The 24,763-nt window shown below is 36.6% G+C and overlaps 2 long non-coding RNA genes across 2 annotated transcripts; both read left to right on the top strand.

Moving 5' to 3' along the window:
* Positions 1-14,762: 14,762 nt before the first annotated feature.
* LOC110788803 (uncharacterized) lies at positions 14,763-17,218 on the top strand. Its single transcript, XR_008931477.1, has 4 exons — positions 14,763-15,060; positions 15,153-15,394; positions 15,908-15,971; positions 16,997-17,218. It is a non-coding gene; the product is annotated as an uncharacterized lncRNA (long non-coding RNA).
* A 4,686-nt stretch (positions 17,219-21,904) lies between these two features.
* LOC130470753 (uncharacterized) lies at positions 21,905-24,206 on the top strand. The gene is made up of 4 exons (XR_008931476.1): positions 21,905-22,047; positions 22,140-22,381; positions 22,896-22,959; positions 23,985-24,206. It is a non-coding gene; the product is annotated as an uncharacterized lncRNA (long non-coding RNA).
* The last annotated feature ends 557 nt before the right edge of the window (positions 24,207-24,763 follow it).

The following is a 24,763-nucleotide window of genomic DNA, read 5'->3' as shown; positions in this document are numbered from 1 at the left end:
ATCATTTACATTAAGATATAAAATATATTTTTTATTGCAAACATATTAATAATAAGTAAAGTTAATCATCTAAGTCTTATAATTTTGGAAATAATTGATTACGATTAGTTAATTATAATCAATATGCCCTTAAGAGTTCAATAATATGAGCGGATAAATTATTATCCGTGCTTCGTATAAAAGTATTACGATAATGAGAATGTGGCAAATTTTGTTTTTGATATTTAAGATTAAGTATAGGTCAGGGCCCGTCATGAAAAAGTATGTGGCTAGGGATCTCATTTTGTTAGTCAACATCGGGCCTATAAAATGTTTGAAACAACCTTGTCAAATATATTAAATCAAGAGTTATCGTTTGTTATGCATATCCTGATTATTATATGACACAAATGCTTAAAAATTTGATAGTATTATAATAATTTAATTGATAGTACATGTTCAACTATAATAAGATTTTCTATGTCGACCGGTTATCATAAATTTCATGCACAAAAATTTCTTTGGATTAAAAATAGTAAACGATCAAAGGTAAACGTTCATTATACATTATTCACATCCATTATACGTAGTATGACACAATTTCTAAACAAAACATGATATTCGGCTATTCACGTTATAAGAGAGGAAAATTAGAGAGTGACATTTTCACCACCACGTCGATTTACTTCTCTTTTATTATAATATATGGAGTACTCCTTCCGTTCTCGAATATTAGTCATATCTGTAATCTTTTAACTATTCACAATCGAAGAAAATCTTCTAATTTATTTCCAATACGTATTTCAAAACATATTTATATGATATTTTATTTTGTTCTTCTCAATGTTTGGTTAGTACAATATCAAAATTTTATACTTTTTTAACATACGTATTTGGAGATATTTACGTTTAAATATTGAGTTGAAACGGGTGAAAAAGTCAAAAGATGACTAATATTTAAAAACAGAGGGAGTATATAGATATATATATTTAAATTAAGAAATTTATTGACATAAATAAATAAGTACGTAGTTCGTAGTATGATCGATTATTACCATAAGTAATTAGAAGATTTTAGAAAAAATATATATGAATTATATTAATTATTGCGCAATAGAGTAGTAGATAGATTAGATTACGCAAGTTTTTACTCATGTTTAAGAAAGTTACATAATTACTATCAACGACGGTGATAATTATTGAAATTAGTTTCTAAATATACTACATTAAAATAGTAAAATAATTGGCGGTTATATTTATCGAATTTAGTTGTTTAAATATTATAGAGTACTATAGTAATTTTTTTATACACTCTTATAATCTTATTCAGACTTGGTTGATTCTCTTATTTATTTGTATTTTAATTATGTAAGTACAAATCAATAGACTACACTTAAATTTTTATAAAAATACTACTACGTACTCCATATAATGGATTAATTATTCGTAGTATAATGTTTATTACATTATACTAAAACAAACACCAGGAGTGACACGTGACACTTCCTTGTGCAAATTTTCCCACCAACTTTTGATAAATTTGTCTATAAAACGTTCGTAGTATATAATTAGGAAATGGTTATTAAATTAATAAATCAAGAGTACATACTTTTGTAAGATAAAAAGTTCACGAATTTTTAATGGTGCTAGAAATTAAAACATTAGTAGATACATAGTACATGCCTAAGTAAAATGGTAATATATATTTTAAAAATTTAAGTTATTTTTTAGACTTAGCTATATATTTCAATTCAATTTTGTTTTACCTTATTTAGCTAGCTTGATATACTATTATAGGAATGATTAAGTATGTATTGGTTTATTTTGATGAAATAAATACATCTTTTGTACTAATTGATCATATTTTTATGTGTCATTTAATTGTGTTAAAATAAGAATTTTCTAATCGATACTGAATATATTATAAATAAATTAGTATACATTTTAACGAACGAGTTTCCGTATTTCTTTATTTATATGATGTACTACCTAAATCGAGATTTTATATCGTTGCCTAAATGTCTATACAATAGTAATGTTTCATTTTATAAAAAGATAATCTTAAATTGGTTATATTTGTTATGAAAGTATAGAAAAGATAATTTACACAATATTTCCCATGTATAGAGTGATTTTTTTTTAAAGGAAAATAGAATCAAATATTCTTATGAGATGAAAGTTAACAAAATAACTATAGAATGTTTTATTTTTTATAATTTTTTTATTTCTAAAAGAGAGGCCAATCAATGAGTGACATTTGTCATCACCACATTGATTTCCTCTCTTTTAGTATAATATATAGATAAGAAATTCAAATTGGGCTCGCCCACCCTCAGCGGGCGGGGTCTGCGTCACTAGCCGCGCAGGTCCTCAGTTTTCGAAAAATAAAGTCTTCAAATTTAAAATAGGCTCGCCACCTTCAGTGGGCGGGGTCTACGTCACAAACCGCGTAGGTCCTTATTTTCAAAAATTTCAAACAGATTCGTCCACTTCAGCGGACGGGGTGTCCACCCTCAGCGGACAAGGTTCGCCACCTTCAGCGGGCGGGGTCTACGTCACAAACCGCGTAGGTCTTTATTTTCAAAAATTTCAAACAGATTCGTCCACTTCAGCGGACGGGGTGTCCACCCTCAGCGGACATGGTTCGCCTCCTTCAGTGGGCGGGGTCTACGTCACAACCCGCGTAGGTCCTTATTTTCAAAAACATCAAACAGATTCGTCCACTTCTAGCGGACGGGGGGTCCCCCTCAGAGGACAGGCTCGCCCACCTTCAGCGGGCGGGGTCTGCGTCACTAATAGCGCAGGTCCTTAGTCGCTGCAGCGATAACTTTTACTGGATTTTCCTTCGTTTTACTTCCTATAAAAACAAGGGTACTGGATTTTCCTTCGTTTTACTTCCTATAAAAACAAGGGGGTTTTCTCGTTTAGCCAGCCCTGAAAATGAGAATCTTTAAAAACGTTTTACCTCGTGATTGGGCTTGGCCAGGCCCAATTACACTTTACAGCTTTAATTTCGAAAACATCTGTAGTTACTCCCAATGACAAAGTGAGGGAGTTTTCTACGCACCTTTAGATCCTTCCAATGACAAAGTGAGGAAGTTTCTATACTATAAGTTGACAAATCCCAATGACACGTGAGGGATATGTCGACACTTCAAGTGATGACCCTTAAGTCAAATGTTATCACTCGGGGGCTCGTGAGACCCTCGCAAAACAGGTCACATACACCATGGCTTGTGCGACGCACTCCGTCTAATACTTTGACCATCGTCTTACTCCAAGACTCAGTCAAAGTGGGGGCTAACTGTAGACACCTACTTTTGCCCCCATTCCCGCAAGGGAAATGTTCGATGATGAAAGCATAAAAACTCCACTTGACAACGCATCTCCTATAAAATAAACGAATCTCGATTCCCCATTTCATTTTACCCGAAACCTGCTATTTATGGAAACCTGCTAAAAATAGTAACTACCGTAAAAGGTAGCTTCTAAAAGTGGCAAATCATAAAAGATAGAAACCTGTCAGAATTAGGTGTTGCACTCCAACATAAATCCTAAATGAGATAGAAAACTGCGAGAATCCTATTCCTAAAAGGATTCGGAAATAAGAGTTACGTATTAATTAAAATCCTAACGAGCCTAGAGTTCGTAATGGGCCCAGACGCCTTCCGTCACAAATTGATACGCGCTAAAAGACTCAAATTAATCTCAAACTCTACGGATTTTAGAATCTGAATCTGACTAAACAAAGAACTGCCAGACCCTATTTTCAACGCCTGGCTCTGGGCGCCGAAATCTTCGGCGCCCAGGCCTGGGCGCTGAAAATACCTGGGTACGTTTCTTTTCCTAATTCTTTGTGGATTAGAACTCTGCAATTCTATCTTTTTACAAACTCTTCCCTATAAATAGACCCCTAGTTTCGACGTGAAACAACATACAACAACACATAATATATTCTGAGTATTGACTCAAAACCCCTGAGCCCAAGCCTCTCGCTGCGAAACTGTTCACGCGTTCTGTCGCAATCGATCCATAAATCGAACAGAACGTATCCTGTCCCATAATCGAGATTCGTTAAATAAAAAGGAGAAATAGCAAAGTCAAAGTGGTTAGTTTTCTGAGAACCCTGACGCACCTCTCAAGGGTGCGTCGTAATGTGTCCCTTTCGATGATTTAACCGCTTTCCTCGCCCTTTTTATGAACTGTTAAACTAACCTAATATGATTGTTCTATCACGCCTAATAAATATAATATTTTTGGGAAATCAGATTATCATGCTAGGTCCCTTAATGATATTTAAATCAGATAATCACGATCGAATTAGTATTATATGCTGCATACTGCTAAAATCAATTCATATTAGTTTAATAGTTAACGCATGTCCCTTCAATTATTTATGCTGATCTAGTAAGGATATCCTGCCTCTGGAGTTATCGACGAGCGAATTACTCCTCTCGGTAGTTACAGTCCCCCGAACCCTCAATCTCTACCTTGCGGGTGTATATTGAGAGATCCCCACACCAGGGATCACAAGGGAACCTACGGCCGTCGTGGTCAAACATAATTGCACTCCCTTTATGTCACGATAACCGGGTTTTGTCAGTTTTTCTCATTGTCGTTAAAAACTGAATGGCGACTCCTATATTACTAGTCAATTGGGTGTATACTCATAGGAAATCCAATTACACTTGATTGAATAAAAAGAATCGTCACACCCACGAGGGACAGGTCACGCATTAGCCTCGCGCTTTTTCGACCCCCCTCACAAACGTATCCTGTCCCGTAACTTGAGATTCGTTAAATAAAAGGAGAAATAGCAAAGTCAAAGTGGTTAGTTTTCTGAGAACCGTGATGCACCTCTCAAGGGTGCGTCGTAATGTGCCCCTTCGCGTGATTTAATTGCTTTCCTCACCCTTTTATGAACTGTTAAACTAATCAAATCTGATTGTTCTATCGCGCCTAATAAAGATAATATGTTGGGAAATTGGATTATCATGCTAGGTCCCTTAAAACAATCTAAATCAGATAATCGCGATCGATCTAGTATTATATGTTGCATATTGTTAAAATCGACTCAGATTAGTTTAATAGCTAACGCATGTCCCTTCAATTATTTATGCTGAACTAGTAAGGATATCCTGCCTCTGGAGTTATCGAAGAGCGAGTACTCCTCTCGGTAGTTACAGTCCCCCGAACCCTCAATCTCTACCTTGCGGGTGTATGTTGAGAGATCCCCACACCAGGGATCACAAGGGAACCTATGGCCGTCGTGGTCAAACATAATTGAACTCCCTTTATGTCACGATAACCGGGTTTTGTCAGTTTTTCTCATTGTCGTTAAAAACTGAATGGCGACTCCTATATTACTAGTCAATTGGATGTAAACTCACAGGAAATCCAATTACACTTGATTTGACAAAGAGAAACGTCACACCCACGAGGGACGAGGTCACGCATTAGCCTCGTGCTTTTTCGACCCCCTACCAACTACCCAAAACACGGGCCTGTCACCTTAAACACTACACAAAATTCCAACCCCACCAATCCCAAACCCTTCCCGGTTCTAAGAGAACTAGCATTCATGTACCAATGTACTGTTCCAACTACCTCATCCTACATTTGAGGCAATAAAAGCAAGAACCAGAAGTAACACTTCTACACCAAACATTACTCTCTACCACCAAATCTAGCAACTCAACCACAATTTAGTCAATCCAGCTGACCGAAGATTCATCCTAACCCGTCGTGGGCCCAAAATAACACCACCTCCTGCATCGCTATTCCCGGCCGACAACTGCTTCAACAACTGTGTTATGGGAGGATTCAAGGATTCGAGGGAATTCTCGGAGAACAAAATTCAAAATTGGGTCAACCAATGGCAGAAACGAGATAACATCTTGGTAGAAAAGGTGGGAAAGAAACTCTTTCTTTTCTTTTTTGAAGATGCGGAAGATTGTCTAAATCTGCTCAATCTATGTCAACTGAATTTCGAAGGGGCACTACTAGCCCTAAAACCATGGTTCTTTGGGGCAACACCGGGATCGGTGACGGCAAAAGAGTCAGCACTGTGGATAAGATTTGAGGGTCTCCCCTTCCTATACGTCCGTCCCGCGGTGGTGATGAGAATGGCTTCCAAGCTAGGGCACCCTCTCCTAGTGGTAATTCCAGATGAGGAAGACAAAGCAAGGCCCCACTTACAGGCGAAAGTTCGCATCAACTTAACCAAACCACTGGCACCTGGATGCTATTTTGAGTATGAAGAAGGCCATCTAGCGTGGGTGAATTTCAGGTACGAAAAAGTCTTTAGATTCTGTATAAAATGTGGCAAAAAAGGCCACAAAACAGTAGCCTGTAAGAAATCGCTGCAAAGCGTTGAGGAAGATATCATGGAGGTAATGAAGAAAATGAATGAGGGAGATGCTGATATCATATTTGATGACAATGATGTCCCACTATACTCCAACAAAATTAGAGGTCTTGCTGCAATCTCTAAATACACTACAACAATCCCGAATCTTTTGGGGTTGCCTCAAAGTCCAAGAATCTCGGAATCCAGTGACGATAATGGCGATGAAGAAGACGACATGGATGACACGTCTGATTCCTCCCAAGAATCGGGAGGTTCAAATGATCCGGATACGTCGTCGGAAGGAAGAGGTTGCGATAATGGCTTCCCGACGGGGAGATATGGTCCAACGACATTCATAATGACTGCACCATGTAGTCAGTGCAATAGATGCCAAGGGCAATTGGGGAATTTACTATCTAAGAACCACACCAACCATGAAGAAGAAGGTACGTGTGCTTTTAATGATGTTTTAATGTATGAGGAAGATCGTGGGGGTGATCATTCGCATGTGGGTCCCACTTACCCTATCCAAATAACTGCACCCACTTTTGGAAACAATCTAAGTCCAACTCCCCAAAGTACAGAATTCTCTTTCCACCCAACCCCACCACAAATTATGGACCACATATCCCACCCGTTTGAACTGTCAGCACTATCCACTTCGAAAATGGGCCCACTAGGAGAAATTTTCAACCAGCCCAACACTTCTGATATCCAAATGAATGAGAAAGAGATACCAGCCCAACTACACAATAGCCATAACCAACACCAAAACATGCTTCGAGTAATATAACCCAAACCAACCTAGACCAAAACAACATGGACAAGATGTGGGAGGAGGTCCTCTTACCTGATCTACCAATATTTAAGAGCCCAACCCAGGTCCACTTGTTTCATGATCTATGGATTGAAGACCCCTTAATGGAACCATACACTCAACTACCAGCGGATCGAATTACACCACCCCAACTTTATGAAACTGACCCACTCATACATAACCAACCCCATGTCGAACTCAACCCACACAAAGACACCCAATCCTCAAACTACTCTTCGGCTGTTTCAGATAGCGATTCCTCATCGGAATCGGAAAGTTTCCACAGCATGTCAAACTCCCCAAACTCACCACTGCAACAAAACAAAAGGAAACAATCTGAACACCCGAAGGGCCCCCCACCATCGGAAAATGGATCAACCTTAGATGAATCTACACAAACCCCCCATCTGTCACCAGAAAAAGCAACAAAATCATCCCACCCTTCATCTCCACACCCTCACCCAAACCCTAATCTGGACAACAAAATGATCAAAGCTAGGAAAACGTGGACATCAAAAGGATTCCTAGCTGGAATGCTCCATAAAAGCGCACAAGCCTGGAAATCGATGAATGGAAAAGCACCGAAAGAGCAGAATCATATTCAAAAGAACATTCTGCCAAAGAAAAGGGCACCAAGGGCAAATTCGGGAACTAACAATCGCCAGGTAAAGAAACAGAAACAAGAAGGAGGCTTAGACCCTCCACCAGTATTGCTGAAGCTGAATGGGAAAGAAGATATTGACACCTCCCTCTCATTGGGGGGATCTGCTGTGGAATTGGTGTGGGAGCCCAAAAGGCTCACCCAAACAAGATATGAAGATACTTTCCTGGAACTGTAGAGGTTTAAGATGTTCGGGCAACTCTACAGTTTCATTCCTGCAATGGCTCGTTCGAAAGTTTAAGCCAGAGATCCTTTTTCTAATGGAAACAAAATGTGATGTACCTAGTCTTAGATGGTTGCTTAATGGCTATGGATTCAATAATATAGTGGGTGTAGATGCTGTAGGCCTAAGTGGGGGGCTAGCCTTGTTAAGTGCCCCCACAGTAGTTTTATCTTTAGGTTTTTTTTACTGTAATGCCATCTCGTGTAATGTTGTGGATGTTTGGAACAATGAATGGTCCCTAGTTTCCCTTTGCGGTGCTCCGGCAGTGTGTGATAGACTAGCAGTTTGGAATAAGCTTACACAAAGTAGAAGTTCTCTGAGTAGTAAAGTAGTGTACATGGGAGATTTTAACCAAGTTGATAAGTATGAAGATAAACTTGGTGGAAGTGATACTATTGCAGGATGGGCGGATTACATATGGTGGAAAATTGGGAATGGACTTATAGACCTTCCATTCAACGGAGTCAGCTATACATGGTGTAATAACCAAAAAGGAAACAAGACCCTCTACGAACGAATTGATAAGGGGGTATGCTCAGAAGAGTGGATGGATTTATTCCTATCAGCAAGTATTTTAAACCTCCCAATTCTTATTTCTGACCACTCACCAATCATACTTGAGCTCAAACCAAGCCATGGCAAAAAGAAACGTCCATACAAACTTGAAACATGGTGCCTAACCTTTGAAGATCTAACTACAGAGCTGGAAAAGGAGTGGACCAACCACTCAGTAGGATCAGCCATGTACGCGGTGTAACACCCCGACAATTCCCTTTTTCAAAAATAACCCTTTTTATAAATATAACTATAGAGAATTATCAAAGTATTATCGCCCGTGTGAAAACGTAACGGCTTATTCAGAATTTTGCAGCGGAAAACATAAAACTAACTTTTAGGTTTATAAATAATTAATTACATATTAAATCCAAAAACCAATTAACGAAAATAAGGAAATATAAATAGTATGACAAGTTTCAAGTCTAAATTAACAAACCAAGCCACTTAGCAAAACAAAAATAAATACAAGCTCTCTAATCCCGATCCCAATGATGCATCATCTTCAAACCTGTAGATGGGCAACGCTTATTGATCCTTAGAGACTGCTCACCAAAATGGGTCATCACAGGATCAATAAGGCATAGCCATGATCAACACACACAAACAAAGCACGTAATCAGCAACGCTGAGTACTACATACTAAAACAATAGCAATCCTAACATGATACTATTAAACGAACAATCCTAACATGATACTAATGAACATAAATAAGGGCAGACAAAACATGATAATTTGACGACCATACTTGACTAGACTAGGCTAGACTTATAACAATAATATTATTTTAGTTGAAATAGACAATGGACCGAGTTGTCCGTCCAACAGTCTTCACTAAGGAAGACGAGGTACGGGCGCGACTCCGTAACCTGACCTGCGATATCGAGGAACGTTTGAATAAAAAATAGAACACGGTGATCAATCCGGTCCCAGAAAAGGCCATGGGCTACCACCATGAACCCCAACTCCTGTTTGTCCGTCACTTTAGACGTGCACAGTCTAAAGCTATTGCTACTCAGTTTCACTTTACATGATTTACAAATTGAGACTCTGTTATGACTCAACAATCACATAAGGCATACAATCCACATTTGTTCACAACTGTTTTTATCTTGGAATTAAGTAAGTGATCATAAAGGCATCAATCAAGACTCATTCCAATTACCCAACCTTTCCTTTAACCATGATCAACCCTGTATATGGGTATAAAGTTTCAACTTACTAAACAAGGTCCACCGCCCTCATAAAGTAGTGAAAAGCTAGAAAGGGAACAATAACCAATCGATCCAAACCAACATATAGAATAATCTAGTGTTCCCAACCAACATGTTTGTATCAATCATCCATACTAACATGTTACAATTCTCATAATGCAATATAAGTTCAATATGTCCGTCCAACAGTATTAAACATGCAATTTCAACATAACCAAGTTCGTCAATAATATCAACATCACCAAGTTCAACAATAATATCAACATAACCAAGTTCAACAACAAATTCAACATGGTTTCAACAATTAGCACGCATTCCAAGCACACAGGTATGTACGTACCTTGTGTAAACAAATTGATATGCCACTAACAATCTCAAAAGTCGTCTACAGAGAATTCTCCGCCTAACACAACCAACAAATATTCCCAATCAATTTCTAATCATTCGCAACCATAATAAAGCATTCTAAATACATCCTAAACATATTTAGAACCTTCCCTAACATTAAAACTTGAACATTTGATTTCCTAGCATCATAATTATTGAATTAGTGATTGAAATTCGTTGAAAACTCTTTGCAAACATTATACTTTACATTTCCAGCAATATAAATTCGTTTAAAACTTCGCCAAGACCAAAGTAACATGCTTAGAACATTGAAACAATAATTTTAATAATCCACAATCATCCTACCATGATTTAAAACCATTAAAACCTTAAAATCCATGCTTTAAGTAATTAAAAATCATTATTTCAATGCAATTACATAATCTGGAAATTAAATTATTATTTAAGCATAATATATAATATGAAAATTCTAACTAAATCATAAAAAGTATAATTTAAATTCAAGAACATAATTTAAATTATTAAAACCTAATTAAAACATTAATTAGTTTTAAGGTTTAAGAATTAACCAAAAAGAGAGACAAAGAGGGAAGGCTGGCCGGCGGTAGCTGGGCGGCGCAGCAGTAAGGAATCCGGCGGCGTGTCGCGGCCGGTGACTGGTGGTTGGCTAGGCGGCAGCATAGCGGCTGTGAGCAAGGAGAACAAACAGTTAGGAGAGAAAAAGAAAGAAGGAATGAGAAAGAAGAAGGGAAGAGAAGCTGGCAGTGGGCTGCGGCAAGGATGACGACTGTTGGGGCATCGACGCCGGTGGAGTGGTGGTTGATGACGCGGCTGGGCGGCAGGGTGAAGGTGGTCGCACGGCTCGGTGGCTGTGGAAAACAGAACCACCATTAAGCGGAGAAGGGAACGAAGGAATGCACGAAGCTAGAGATGGAGAGGAGGAGAAATACCAGACGGTGGAGGAGGACTGGTGGCCGTGTGGTGGTTGGTCGACGGCTGTGGCGACGCTGCAAGGGTGCAACAGTTCAGCAAAGTACACGTCAAGGGAAGAGGAGGTTGAGGGTTTGCATATTCACGTGAAATTGAAACAATGATGGGGAAATATGGGTTATTTGTTTTGGGCTTTACCAATTTGGGCTAGGATTAGAATAGAGTTGTTTGAATCCAAAACCGGTTAGGATTGTTTTATAAGTTCAATCGTGTTTTCGTAATTCGAATTCTTTTCAACATCGAATTCTAAAATTATTTTTGATTTCATAAACCGTTGAAATATTTAAAATGTAATAAAAATAAATATACGTTAATTATATTATTATTTCTAAAATTCTTAAATTCTATTTAAATATAATTAATTATTCATTAAAATATATTAATAAAATTTATAAAATTACGGGGGATTACAATCTACCCCTCTTAAAAGAAGTTTCGTCCCGAAACTTGACACGAGAACTCACACATTTTTTGAAAGTCTTTAACTCATTCTTACCAGAGAAATACTTGTGCCACTCATGTGCACTCTTTTGCCAACTTAAAGGTTCTTGTGTTACTCATGAACACCTTTTTCTTATGCGGAGAATCTATTTGCTTTACATCAACATGTATAAGTTGCTAAAAATGAGCATTAAATGCATAAAATTGCTACAAAAATAGGTAAAAAGCGCGAATTTCTATCGCATTCTACCCCCTTTAAAGAAAATGAGTTACGCCCTCGTAACTCATCTCAGGGAATAACTTTGGATATTCCTACTTCAACGAATCATGTCCCCAATGCTGTATTTCCACTAAAATCGTAGCAAGTTGGATTTCTACACTTCTTTCCACACAATGCCTCAACAGGTGTCATCTTAAAGCTCGCATAGTAACTATTGTTGCAAGAAGGTCAATCGAATCTAGGTGGTCGTCCCGATTACTTTTAAAGTCAATAACACAGTCTCTCAACATATTTTCCGTTAGTAATCTCAGTTTGTCCATCGATCGCAGGGTGGAAAGCAGTACTCATTTTCAATGTCGTCCCCAAGATTCACTAGACCTTTTTGCCAAAGTTTCAGACTTTTATGGTTGGTAAGGATCTCAAATGTAGCCCCATAAAGATAATGTCTCCAAATCGTTCAAAGTGAACACAATAACCGTTGACTCTAGGTCATGGGTAGGGTAATTGATTTCATGAGGTTTCAATTGTCGCGACAACAGGTGCGGAGGTCAAACACTCTTTTAAAATCTAGGAAGCTTTCTCACATTTCTCACTCCACTCGAATTTCGATTCCTTTTTCATCAAAATGGTCATTGGTTTTTCTTTGTTCGAAAAGTCTTTCACAAACCCCCTATAATAGTCAGCTAGGCCTAGGAAACTTCAGATATCAGACACGTTCCTTTGGAGTAGGTCACTCACTCACAGCTTGATTCTTAGTAGGATCTACAGAAACTCCTTATACTGAGCTTTCCCTTTCTAGTGAACCTCATTACGCCTTTCATGGATGTATAACTCTTGGGCTTAACTCTTAGCACTTTCACCAATTCATACATTCCTCTTTTCAAGACAACAATTGATTTCAAATGATTCTGGACCACTCAAATCTTCTCTTAAATTTATTCCCTTACGTAACGTAGTTTTCAATCAATTCAATCCTTCACTTTTCCGTCGGTGTCACTTATACACATATGACTTCAAGATTTGTATACTTCATTTAATAAAACTAGATTCTTTCTAAGCGTCTCCAAGTAATTCTCAAGTGTTTGTCATGCTCTTTCTCATTCCTTGAACAAATCGGGATATCATCAATAACATAATAACGAACTTAATTCGGAATTCGTAGAAAATCTCATTCGTCAAATCCATAATTAATGCAGGTGCATTGGTTAACCCAAAAGACGTTACTCTAAACCCTTAAGACAATAACGAATCCTAATGAGGTCTTAAGTATATTCTTATCAGCTACTCTCAATCGGTGGTACTTTAAACCCAAATCAGTTTTCGAGAACACACTCGTCCCATTCAATTGGTCCAATATGTCATCTATTCTAGGCAAGGGATACTTGTTCTTGATGGTGCTTAGCTCCCTAAAATCGATGCATAATTCCATACTCTTATATTTTTCCTTAACAAACAACACAGGAGCTCCCCACGGTGATGCATTAGGCCTAATATATTCCTTGACCAAACAACTCTTGCAACTTTGTCTTAATTAGCTCATTTCAGGAGGTGTCATTCTATATGGTGCTCTAGATATATGCGTCATTCTAGGAACTAAGGCTATAGGGGACTCAACGGCTCTTAGCAAGTGGCATACCTGCAATCTCACTAGGAAACACATCCATGCATTCATTCACAATTGGAACATCCTCGATCTTCATTTCGACTTCTTAACTCACATCTAGCTCACACAACCGAAAAATAGTTCACAAGGAAAGTTCTTAAATAATTTGGTACACCTTATGGTTACAACAGTAGGAATACTAACGGGTAAATCCATCACCTCAAAATCTACTAACTTCGGACTCTTAATAAGAGATGACGAAACAAAAGAATAAGCTTTCCCTGAATCAAATAACTTTCTAACTAGCACGGAGTCAATAGAAAAGTAACAAACACTAAGTCAACAGGTCGTTCAGCTTCATTTCGACTTATCACAGACAGTTTACCCGGGGCCTTGTTATGGTTGTTATTCTAATTAGCAGACTTATGGAGGTTTCCTTGGCTGTTTTGTGACCCTATAGGCTTCGAACTCTAATTTCTTGACTGGTTAAATCCCAACTTCACCTGGTTACCACTCTCATTACCATTTTGTTCCTTTTTCTGCTTATTAAAGCACTCATACTTCCTATGCCCCTTTTTCTGACAATAGTTACAGTTCATTAATTCTCCCTTACCATTCCTACCAGGATGGTTGTTATTGTACATCTTACAGTGATACACTCTCTCAGTTTGGTTCCTATTGTTGTGCCCCTGTTTGTTCCTTCCTTGAAAGTTTCCATATCCATTCCCATTCCCATTTTCATTCACATTCCTCTTGAAATTCCCTTGGTTTTCCCCAACATTAAACTCTCTTCTTTTTTTTTCTCCCCAAGAACAATATTTTTCTTGTCCCTTCTAGACTGCAAACCATAAATATGAGCAGCTTTCCCATACACAATATCCAAAGATGTAAAGGTTTCCCCACCTAATCCTAATTGGATCTCATCAGTCAACCTTTGCTCAAACCTTTGAGCCTTTAGCTCCTCTGTAGCTACAACCTCAAGTGCAAACCTCGACAACGCTATAAATTTGCTATAGTAATCGGCAATGGTCATGCTCCCCATACTAAGGTTTATGAATTCCTAAACTTTTTGCTTTCTCATAAAAGGTAGGGTAAAACTTTCCCTTAAGGCAGTAACAATTGAATCCTAATTGAATCTCTCAGCAGTGCTAAGCCTAACTCTGTAATCCCCCGTAAATTTATAGATTTTATTAATATATTTTAACGTATAGTTATTTATATTTTAATAGAATTTACGAATTTTAATAATAAATATATAATTAACGTATGTTTATTTTAGTTGATTACATTTTAAATATTTTTACCGATTTATGAAATCAAAATAGTTTTAGAACTTTTCAATGAAAAGAATTCGTTTTACGGAAATACGTTCGATTGAATTTAGAAAGCAATCCTAACCGTTTTGGATTCAAACAAACTCAATTCTATTCCTAGCCCAAGTTGACAAAGCCCAAAACAAGTAAGCCCAAAATTTCTCCTCCCTTCCCTTCCAACTTCACGTGAAACTCAAAACCAAATACACAAAACCCTTCTTCTTGCCATTCACGTGAACCTGTAAAAAAAAAAAAAAAATTACTCTCGAGCCTCCTCCTTCGTCAGCCGCCGCACCAGGCACCGCCTGGCCGTCGTCGTTGTCACGCCGCCGCTCTCCTCCACTCGGTAACTCCTTCCTTCTCCTCTCGTCCGTTCTTCTTTCTCTTTTTCGTGTTCCCTCTCCTAACTTACTGGTTCTTCTTTTCTTCTCCGGGCAGTCACCACCGCACCATCACTGCCACCGTGCACTGTTGTTGCACCGCCCAGCTCGCCGACCAACGTTTTCTATCATCCTCTTTCTTGTCTCTTCATTCTCACGACGGCAGCCAAGCACGATAGAGTGCGACCACCGTAATCACCACCACCAGGCTCCAGCCGCGTCGCCCGTCCCCCGCGACCAGCGCCTTGTGCTGCGCCGCCTGTGCTCCGCCGGCCAGCCTCCTCTCTCCCTCTTGATTTGGTTAATTCTTAAACCCTAAACTAATTAATGTTTTAATTACGTTTTATTAATATAATTCATGTTTTCCTTGAATTAAGTTATAGTTTTTATGGGTTAATGATGAATTTTATATTTTATGTTTTTCACAATTAATAATTTTAATTTCAGATTATATAATTGAATTAAAATAAGGATTTTAATTATTAAAACATGAATTTTTAAGGTTTTAATAGTTTTAAAATCATGATAGAATGGTTTGAATTATTAAAGTTATTAGTTTATGTTCTAAGCATGATAATTTGGTTTTCGGAAAGCTTTAAACGATTTCATATTGCTTAAAATTTAAAGTATGATGTTTGCGAAGAGTTTTCAACGAATTTCAATCAGTAATTTAATAATTATGATGTTAGGAAATCAAATATTCAAGTTTGGATATTGGGGAAGGTTCTAAATATGTTTAGGATGTATTTAGAATGCTTTATTATAGTTGTGAATGATTAGAAATTGATTGGGAATCCTTGTTGGTTGTTTTAGGCGGAGAATTCTCTTTAGGCGACTTTTGAAAGTGTTAAAGTGGCCTATTAGTTGTTTATGCAAGGTACGTACATACCTGTGTGCTTGGAATGTGTGCTAATTGTTGAAACCATGTTGAATTTGTTGTTGAACTTGGCTATGTTGATATTATTGTTGAATTTGGTGATGTTGATATTATCGACGAACCTAGTCAGGTTGAAATTGCATGTTTAATACTGTTGGATGGACGTATTGAACCTATATTGCATTAAGAGAATTATAACATGTTAGTATGGATGATTGATGCAAACATGTTTGATTGGGAACACTAGATTACTTTGTATATGTTGATTCAGATCAGTTGATTGTTGTTCCCTTTTTAGCTTTTCACTACTTTATGAGGGCCGAGGACCTTGTTTAGTAAGTTGAAACTTTATACCCATATACAGGGTTGATCATGGTTAAAGGAAAGGTTGGGTAAATTGGAATGAGTCTTGATTGATGCCTTTATGATCACGTACTTAATTCTAAGATAAAAACAGTTGTGAACGAATGTGGATTGTATGCCTTATGTGATTGTTGAGTCATAACAGAGTCTCAATTTGTAAATCATGTAAAGTGAAACTGGGTAGCAATAGCTTTAGACTGTGCACGTCTAAAGTGACGGACAAACAGGAGTTGGGGTTCATGGTGGTAGCCCATGGCCTTTTCTGGGACCGGATTGATCACCGTGTCCTATTTTTATTCAAATGTTCCTCGATATCGCAGGTCAGTGAGGTTACGGAGTCGCGCCCGTACCTCGTCTTCCTTAGTGAAGACTGTTGGACGGACAACTCGGTCCATTGTCTATTTCAACTAAAATAATATTATTGCTAAAAGTCTAGCCTAGTCTAGTCTGGTCAAGTATGGTCGTCAAACTATCATGTTTTGTCTGCCTTTGTTTGTATTCATTAGTATCATGTTAGGGTTGTTCGTTTAATAGAATCATGTTAGGATTATTATTGATTTAGTATGTAGTACTCAGCTTTGCTGATTACGTGCTTTTGCTTGTGCATGTTGATCATGGCTATGCCTTATTGATCCTGTGATGACCCAATCTTTGGTGAGCAGTCTCTAAGGATCAATAAGCATTGTCCATCTGCAGGTTTGAAGATGTTGCATCATTGGGATCGGGAATAGAGAGCTTGTATTTAGTTTTGATTTGCTAAGTTGACTTGGGTTTGTTTAATTGGACTTTAAACTTGTCGTACTATTTACATTTCCTTATTTTCGTTGGTTGATTTTTGGGACTAAACCTGTAATCGATTATTTATAAACCTAAAGTTAGTTTTATGTTTTCCGCTGCAAAATTCTGAATAAGCCGTTACGTTTTCACACGGGCGATAATGCCTTGATAATTCTCTACGTTTTATATTAAAAGGTTATTTTAGAAAAGAGAGAATTGTCGGGGTGTTACAAAGTGGTATTTTAGAGCTATAGGTTTTATTGATTTTTCGTGTTTACTTTTTAAATTTTTAGGCGCCTAAACTAGCTATTTTTCCTAAAACGAATTTCCTAGAATTGAGCTTCTACTTATTATATCATTAAAAAAATGCGTGCTTTTTTTTTGGGGACCAACTTCATTTTATTTTGTTCGAAAGTATATTAACATTTCTTATTTAAGTTCGGAATTAACTTATTTATTCGAAACTTTTCGTTTATGTGAATTAAGTACGTTTTTCTTTATTTTTGAAATTAAATTAAATATATTCAAAAAAAATAAAATAAAAATCTTATTCCTTAAATATATTTATTCGTTTAATATTTATTCGTTTAATAAATATTTATTCGTTTAATAAAAATTTCTTATTATTTATTCGTTTAAAAAAATAAATAAAAAAAATATTCGTTTATTATTTATTCGTTTAATAATTTATTTTTTTTAATCGTTCTTGTTTTATTCTTTAAATTCTTCAATGTTTGACCTATTATGATTTATTATGAGAGATGGGTAATATAGGAAAGGGCATATAGGATAGAATTATATGTGCATTAGTAGTTAATTGCTAGCATAAGAATTACTTGCTATGTGCATGTGTTAAATGTTTAACTGTTGCATGTAAATGTGCATAGAAATTGTTTGATTCCACCAAACTTATTGTTTTATTGAATTCTGATTATGCTTTGGTTGGGAAATCGTTAGTAAGATCTTAAGTTGTTTGTTTCATGAATAAAACGCTTCTTTCCAAGTAAACCAACATAAGATCCTTTGAGAAGATCGACGAATACTGAGGATCTAGATTTCACTTCACAAATTTCCAAGGAAAGAACAGATAGACAAGATGCCTTAAACATTTGAAGTTGTGATAGTTAGTTTGTTCTTAAATGTTTTGGAGAATAAGTAGCAAAGCTACAACAGTTTAAAGTTAAAGCAATAGGAGTTTAAGTTATTCTTTATTCTTTTCAAGGATGTATTAAACCTCTATAGAGTTAGTAATAAAAGTTAAAGTATTCTTTTCGTTTTGAGAATTCCATATTACTTCCAAGTTGCGCTCTAGGATGATCAACAATAATGACCTAGCTGCTGTTATTCGCCTCTTGGCGGAAAAGACGACCCTACCTTTTTAGAAAACCGGGTTGGAGAGTTTGAGAAATCTTTTGGGGTTGTTAACTGTCCTGAGAATATGAGAGTGGGTCAAGTTGTCATGTATTTGAAAGATGAAGCCGATTTATGGTGGAGAGAGAATAGAGTTAGGCTTAGCGCTACTGAGAGATTCAATTAGGATTCAATTATTACTACCTTAAGGGAAAGTTTTACCCTACCTTTTATGAGAAAGCAAAAAGTTTAAGAATTCATAAACCTTAGTATGGGGAGCACGACCATAGCTGAATACTATGCAGACTTATAGCATGACCACCTTAGGATTAGGTGGGGAAACCTCTATGTCTTTAGATATTGTGTATGGGAGAGCTGCTCATATTTATGGCCTGTAGTCCAAAAGGGACAAGAAAAATGTTTATGGGGAGAAAAGAAAAGAGTTTAATGTTGGGGAAAACCAAGGGAATTTCAAGAGGAATATGAATAAGAATATCAATGGGAATGGAAATAGAAATAGAAATTTTCAAGGAAGGAACAACCAGGGAAATAACCACAACAATAGGAACCAATCTGAGAGAGTGTATCACTGTAACATGTGCAATAACAACCATCACAAGGCCCGGTAAACTGCATGTGATAAGTCGAAATGAAGCTCAACGACCTGCTGACTTAGTTTCTGTTACTTTTCTATTAACTCCGTGCTAGTTAGAAAGTTATTTGATTCGGGGAAAGCTTATTCTTTTGTTTCGTCATCTCGTATTAAGAGTCTGAAGTTGGTAGATTTTGAGGTGATTGATTTACCTATTAGTATACCTACTGGTGTAACCTTAAGGTGTACCAAGTTATTTAAGAACTTTCCTTTGAAGATAAAAGATTGCGTTTTCTTTCTGACTTGATAGAGTTTAATGGGAAACCTAGATGCAATTCAGGAAATGGATTGGCCAAGTTTTTTACAAGGCTAAGGTAGATTGTGAAATTCTGAAAGTAAGTTTAAGGAACCCTATGGGAAGGTTGACCTCATGTGGATGTTTTTAGAAGTCCAAGAACCTTTAGTGATTTCTGTAATGCAAGTGAGGAAATTGATTAATAGAGAGTGTGAACTATTTTTCTGTAGTGTGTTAGAGGTGAGTAAAGAAGTTGGAGTGAAAATCGAGGATGTTCCCATTGTGATTGGATTCATCTATGTGTCTACGAGTGGAATTGCGAGTATGTCACCTACTAGAGCCCTTGAGTTCATTATAGAGTTAAATCTTGGAACGACACCTATATCCAAAGCACCATATAAAATGACACTTCCTGAAACGAACGAATTGAAGACACAATTGCAAGAGTTGTTCGATAAGGGTTATTTTAGAGCCTAGTACATCACCGTGGGGAGCTCATGTGTTGTTTGTTAAGGAGAAAGATAAGAGTATGGAATTATGCATCGATTTTAGGGAGCTAAACACCATCAAGAACAAGTATCCCTTGCCTAGAATAGATGACATATTGGACCAATTTAATTGGGCGAGTGTGTTCTCGAAGACTGATTTGGGTTTAAAGTACCACCGATTGAGAGTAGCTGATAAGAATATACTTAAGACCTCATTAGGATTCGTTATTGTCATTAAGGGTTTAGAGTAACGTCTTTTGGGTTAACCAATGCACCTGCATTAATTATGGATTTGACGAATGAGATTTTCTACGAATTCCGAATTAAGTTCGTTATTATGTTATTGATGATATCCCGATTTGTTCAAGGAATGAAAAAGAGCATGACAAACACTTGAGAATTACTTGGAGACGCTTAGAAAGAATCTAGTTTTATTAAATGAAGTATACAAATCTTGAAGTCATATGTGTATAAGTGACACCGACGGAAAAGTGAAGGACTAAATTGATTGAGAACTATGTTACGTAAGGAAATAAATTTAAGAGAAGATTCCAGTGGTCCAGGATCGTTAGATATCATTGTTGTATTGAAAAGATGGGAGGAAACACATGAATTGGTGTAAGATCTAAGAGTTAAGCCAAAAGTTATACATCTATTAATGGCGTAATGAGGTTCGGTAAAAAGGAAAAGTTGAGCAGAAGGAGTTTCTGTAGATCCTGCTAAGATTCAAGCTGTGAGTGAGTGACCTACTCCAAAGAACGTGTCCGATATTTGAAGTTTTCTAAGCCTAGATGACTATTATAGGAGGTTGTGAAAGACTTTTCGAAGAAAGCAAAACCATTGACCAACTTGTTGAAAAAGGAATCGAAATTCAAATGGAGTGAGAAATGTGAAGTAGCTTTCAAGAGTTTAAAAGAATGTTTGACTTCCGCACTCGTTGTCGTGTTAGTTGAAACCTTATGAAGCTAATTAACCTACTCATGACCTATAACTAGCTGCTATTATGTTCGCTTTGAGGTTTAGAGACATTACCTTTAGGGGAAAACATTTGAGATCCTTACCGACCATAAAAGTCTGAAATTGGGGAAAAAGGTCCAGTTGGATCTTGGGACAACATTGAAAATGATACTGCTTTCCACCCTGCAACCGATGGTCAGCCTGAGAGCGCTAACCAAACCATGGGAGATATGTCGAGAGTGTACTATTGGCTTTAAAGAGAAATTGAGAGATCATCTAGATTTGATTGAATTTTCGCACATCAATAGTTACCATGCGAGCAGTAAGATGTCACATGTTGAGACATTGTATGGGAAAGAAGTGAAGAAGTTCTACTTGCTGGAATGATTTGAGTGAAAATATAGTATTAGGGCAGAATTCGTTGAATAAAAGTCATTCCCTGAGATGAGTTACGAGGGCGTAACTCGTTTTCTTTAAGGGGGTAGAATGCGATAGAAATTCGCGCTTTTTACCTATTTTTATGGTATTTTTATGAATTTTATGCTTATTTTTAGCAACTTATACATGTTGATGCAAGTAAATAGATTCTCCGCATAAGAAAATGTGTTCTTGAATATTACAAGTAACTTTTAGTTGGCAAAAGAGTGCACAAGAGTGGCACATAGTACTTCTCCAGTAAGAATAAGTTGAAAACCTTTGAGAAATGGGTGAATTTTCGTGTCAAGTTTCGGGACGAAACTTCTTTTAAGAGGGGTAGATTGTAATTCCCCGTAAATTTATAGATTTTATTAATATATTTTAACGTATAGTTATTTATATTTTAATAGAATTTACGAATTTTAATAATAAATATATAATTAACGTATGTTTATTTTAGTTGGTTACATTTTAAATATTTTTAACGATTTATGAAATCAAAATAGTTTTAGAACTTTTCAATGAAAAGAATTTGTTTTACGGAAACATGTTCGATTGAATTTAGAAAGCCATCCTAACCGTTTTGGATTCAAACAAACTCAATTCTATTCCTAGCCCAAGTTGACAAAGCCCAAAACAAGTAAGCCCAAAATTTCTCCTCCCTTCCCTTCCAACTTCACGTGAAACTCAAAACCAAATACACAAAACCCTTCTTCTTGCCATTCACGTGAACCTGTAAAAAAAAAAAAATTACTCTCGAGCCTCCTCCTTCGTCAGCCGCCGCACCAGGCACCGCCTGGCCGTCGTCGTTGTCACGCCGCCGCTCTCCTCCACTCGGTAACTCCTTCCTTCTCCTCTCGTCCGTTCTTCTTTCTCTTTTTCGTGTTCCCTCTCCTAACTTACTGGTTCTTCTTTTCTTCTCCGGGCAGTCACCACCGCACCATCACTGCCACCGTGCACTGCTGTTGCACCGCCCAGCTCGCCGACCAACGTTTTCTATCATCCTCTTTCTTATCTCTTCATTCTCACGACGGCAGCCAAGCACGATAGAGTGCGACCACCGTAATCACCACCACCAGGCTCCAGCCGCGTCGCCCGTCCCCCGCGACCAGCGCCTTGTGCAGCGCCGCCTGTGCTCCGCCGGCCAGCCTCCTCTCTCCCTCTTGATTTGGTTAATTCTTAAACCCTAAACTAATTAATGTTTTAATTACGTTTTATTAATATAATTCATGTTTTCCTTGAATTAAGTTATAGTTTTTATGGGTTAATGATGAATTTTAGATTTTATGTTTTTCACAATTAATAATTTTAATTTCAGATTATATAATTGAATTAAAATAAGGATTTTAATTATTAAAACATGAATTTTTAAGGTTTTAATAGTTTTAAAATCATGATAGAATGGTTTGAATTATTAAAGTTATTAGTTTTATGTTCTAAGCATGATAATTTGGTTTTCGGAAAGCTTTAAACGATTTCATATTGCTTAAAATTTAAAGTATGATGTTTGCGAAGAGTTTTCAACGAATTTCAATCAGTAATTTAATAATTATGATGTTAGGAAATCAAATATTCAAGTTTGGATATTGGGGAAGGTTCTAAATATGTTTAGGATGTATTTAGAATGCTTTATTATAGTTGTGAATGATTAGAAATTGATTGGGAATCCTTGTTGGTTGTTTTAGGCGGAGAATTCTCTTTAGGCGACTTTTGAAAGTGTTAAAGTGGCCTATTAGTTGTTTATGCAAGGTACGTACATACCTGTGTGCTTGGAATGTGTGCTAATTGTTGAAACCATGTTGAATTTGTTGTTGAACTTGGCTATGTTGATATTATTGTTGAATTTGGTGATGTTGATATTATCGACGAACCTAGTCAGGTTGAAATTGCATGTTTAATACTGTTGGATGGACGTATTGAACCTATATTGCATTAAGAGAATTATAACATGTTAGTATGGATGATTGATGCAAACATGTTTGATTGGGAACACTAGATTACTTTGTATATGTTGATTCAGATCAGTTGATTGTTGTTCCCTTTTTAGCTTTTCACTACTTTATGAGGGCCGAGGACCTTGTTTAGTAAGTTGAAACTTTATACCCATATACAGGGTTGATCATGGTTAAAGGAAAGGTTGGGTAAATTGGAATGAGTCTTGATTGATGCCTTTATGATCACGTACTTAATTCTAAGATAAAAACAGTTGTGAACGAATGTGGATTGTATGCCTTATGTGATTGTTGAGTCATAACAGAGTCTCAATTTGTAAATCATGTGAAGTGAAACTGGGTAGCAATAGCTTTAGACTGTGCACGTCTAAAGTGACGGACAAACAGGAGTTGGGGTTCATGGTGGTAGCCCATGGCCTTTTCTGGGACTGGATTGATCACCGTGTCCTATTTTTATTCAAATGTTCCTCGATATCGCAGGTCAGTGAGGTTACGGAGTCGCGCCCGTACCTCGTCTTCCTTAGTGAAGACTGTTGGACGGACAACTCGGTCCATTGTCTATTTCAACTAAAATAATATTATTGCTAAAAGTCTAGCCTAGTCTAGTCTTGTCAAGTATGGTCGTCAAACTATCATGTTTTGTCTGCCTTTGTTTGTATTCATTAGTATCATGTTAGGGTTGTTCGTTTAATAGAATCATGTTAGGATTATTATTGATTTAGTATGTAGTACTCAGCTTTGCTGATTACGTGCTTTTGCTTGTGCATGTTGATCATGGCTATGCCTTATTGATCCTGTGATGACCCAATCTTTGGTGAGCAGTCTCTAAGGATCAATAAGCATTGTCCATCTGCAGGTTTGAAGATGTTGCATCATTGGGATCGGGAATAGAGAGCTTGTATTTAGTTTTGATTTGCTAAGTTGACTTGGGTTTGTTTAATTGGACTTTAAACTTGTCGTACTATTTACATTTCCTTATTTTCGTTGGTTGATTTTTGGGACTAAACCTGTAATCGATTATTTATAAACCTAAAGTTAGTTTTATGTTTTCCGCTGCAAAATTCTGAATAAGCCGTTACGTTTTCACACGGGCGATAATGCCTTGATAATTCTCTACGTTTTATATTAAAAGGTTATTTTAGAAAAGAGAGAATTGTCGGGGTGTTACAAAGTGGTATTTTAGAGCTATAGGTTTTATTGATTTTTCGTGTTTACTTTTTAAATTTTTAGGCGCCTAAACTAGCTATTTTTCCTAAAACGAATTTCCTAGAATTGAGCTTCTACTTATTATATCATTAAAAAAATGCGTACTTTTTTTTTGGGGACCAACTTCATTTTATTTTGTTCGAAAGTATATTAACATTTCTTATTTAAGTTCGGAATTAACTTATTTATTCGAAACTTTTCGTTTATGTGAATTAAGTACGTTTTTCTTTATTTTTGAAATTAAATTAAATATATTCAAAAAAAATAAAATAAAAATCTTATTCCTTAAATATATTTATTCGTTTAATATTTATTCGTTTAATAAATATTTATTCGTTTAATAAAAATTTCTTATTATTTATTCGTTTAAAAAAATAAATAAAAAAAATATTCGT

The sequence above is a fragment of the Spinacia oleracea genome, chromosome 3 (genome assembly GCF_020520425.1).
Source record: "Spinacia oleracea cultivar Varoflay chromosome 3, BTI_SOV_V1, whole genome shotgun sequence".
NCBI lineage: Eukaryota > Viridiplantae > Streptophyta > Magnoliopsida > Caryophyllales > Amaranthaceae > Spinacia > Spinacia oleracea.
The sequence above is the reverse complement of the archived record's forward strand: the minus strand, read 5'-3'. Positions and strand labels throughout refer to the sequence as shown.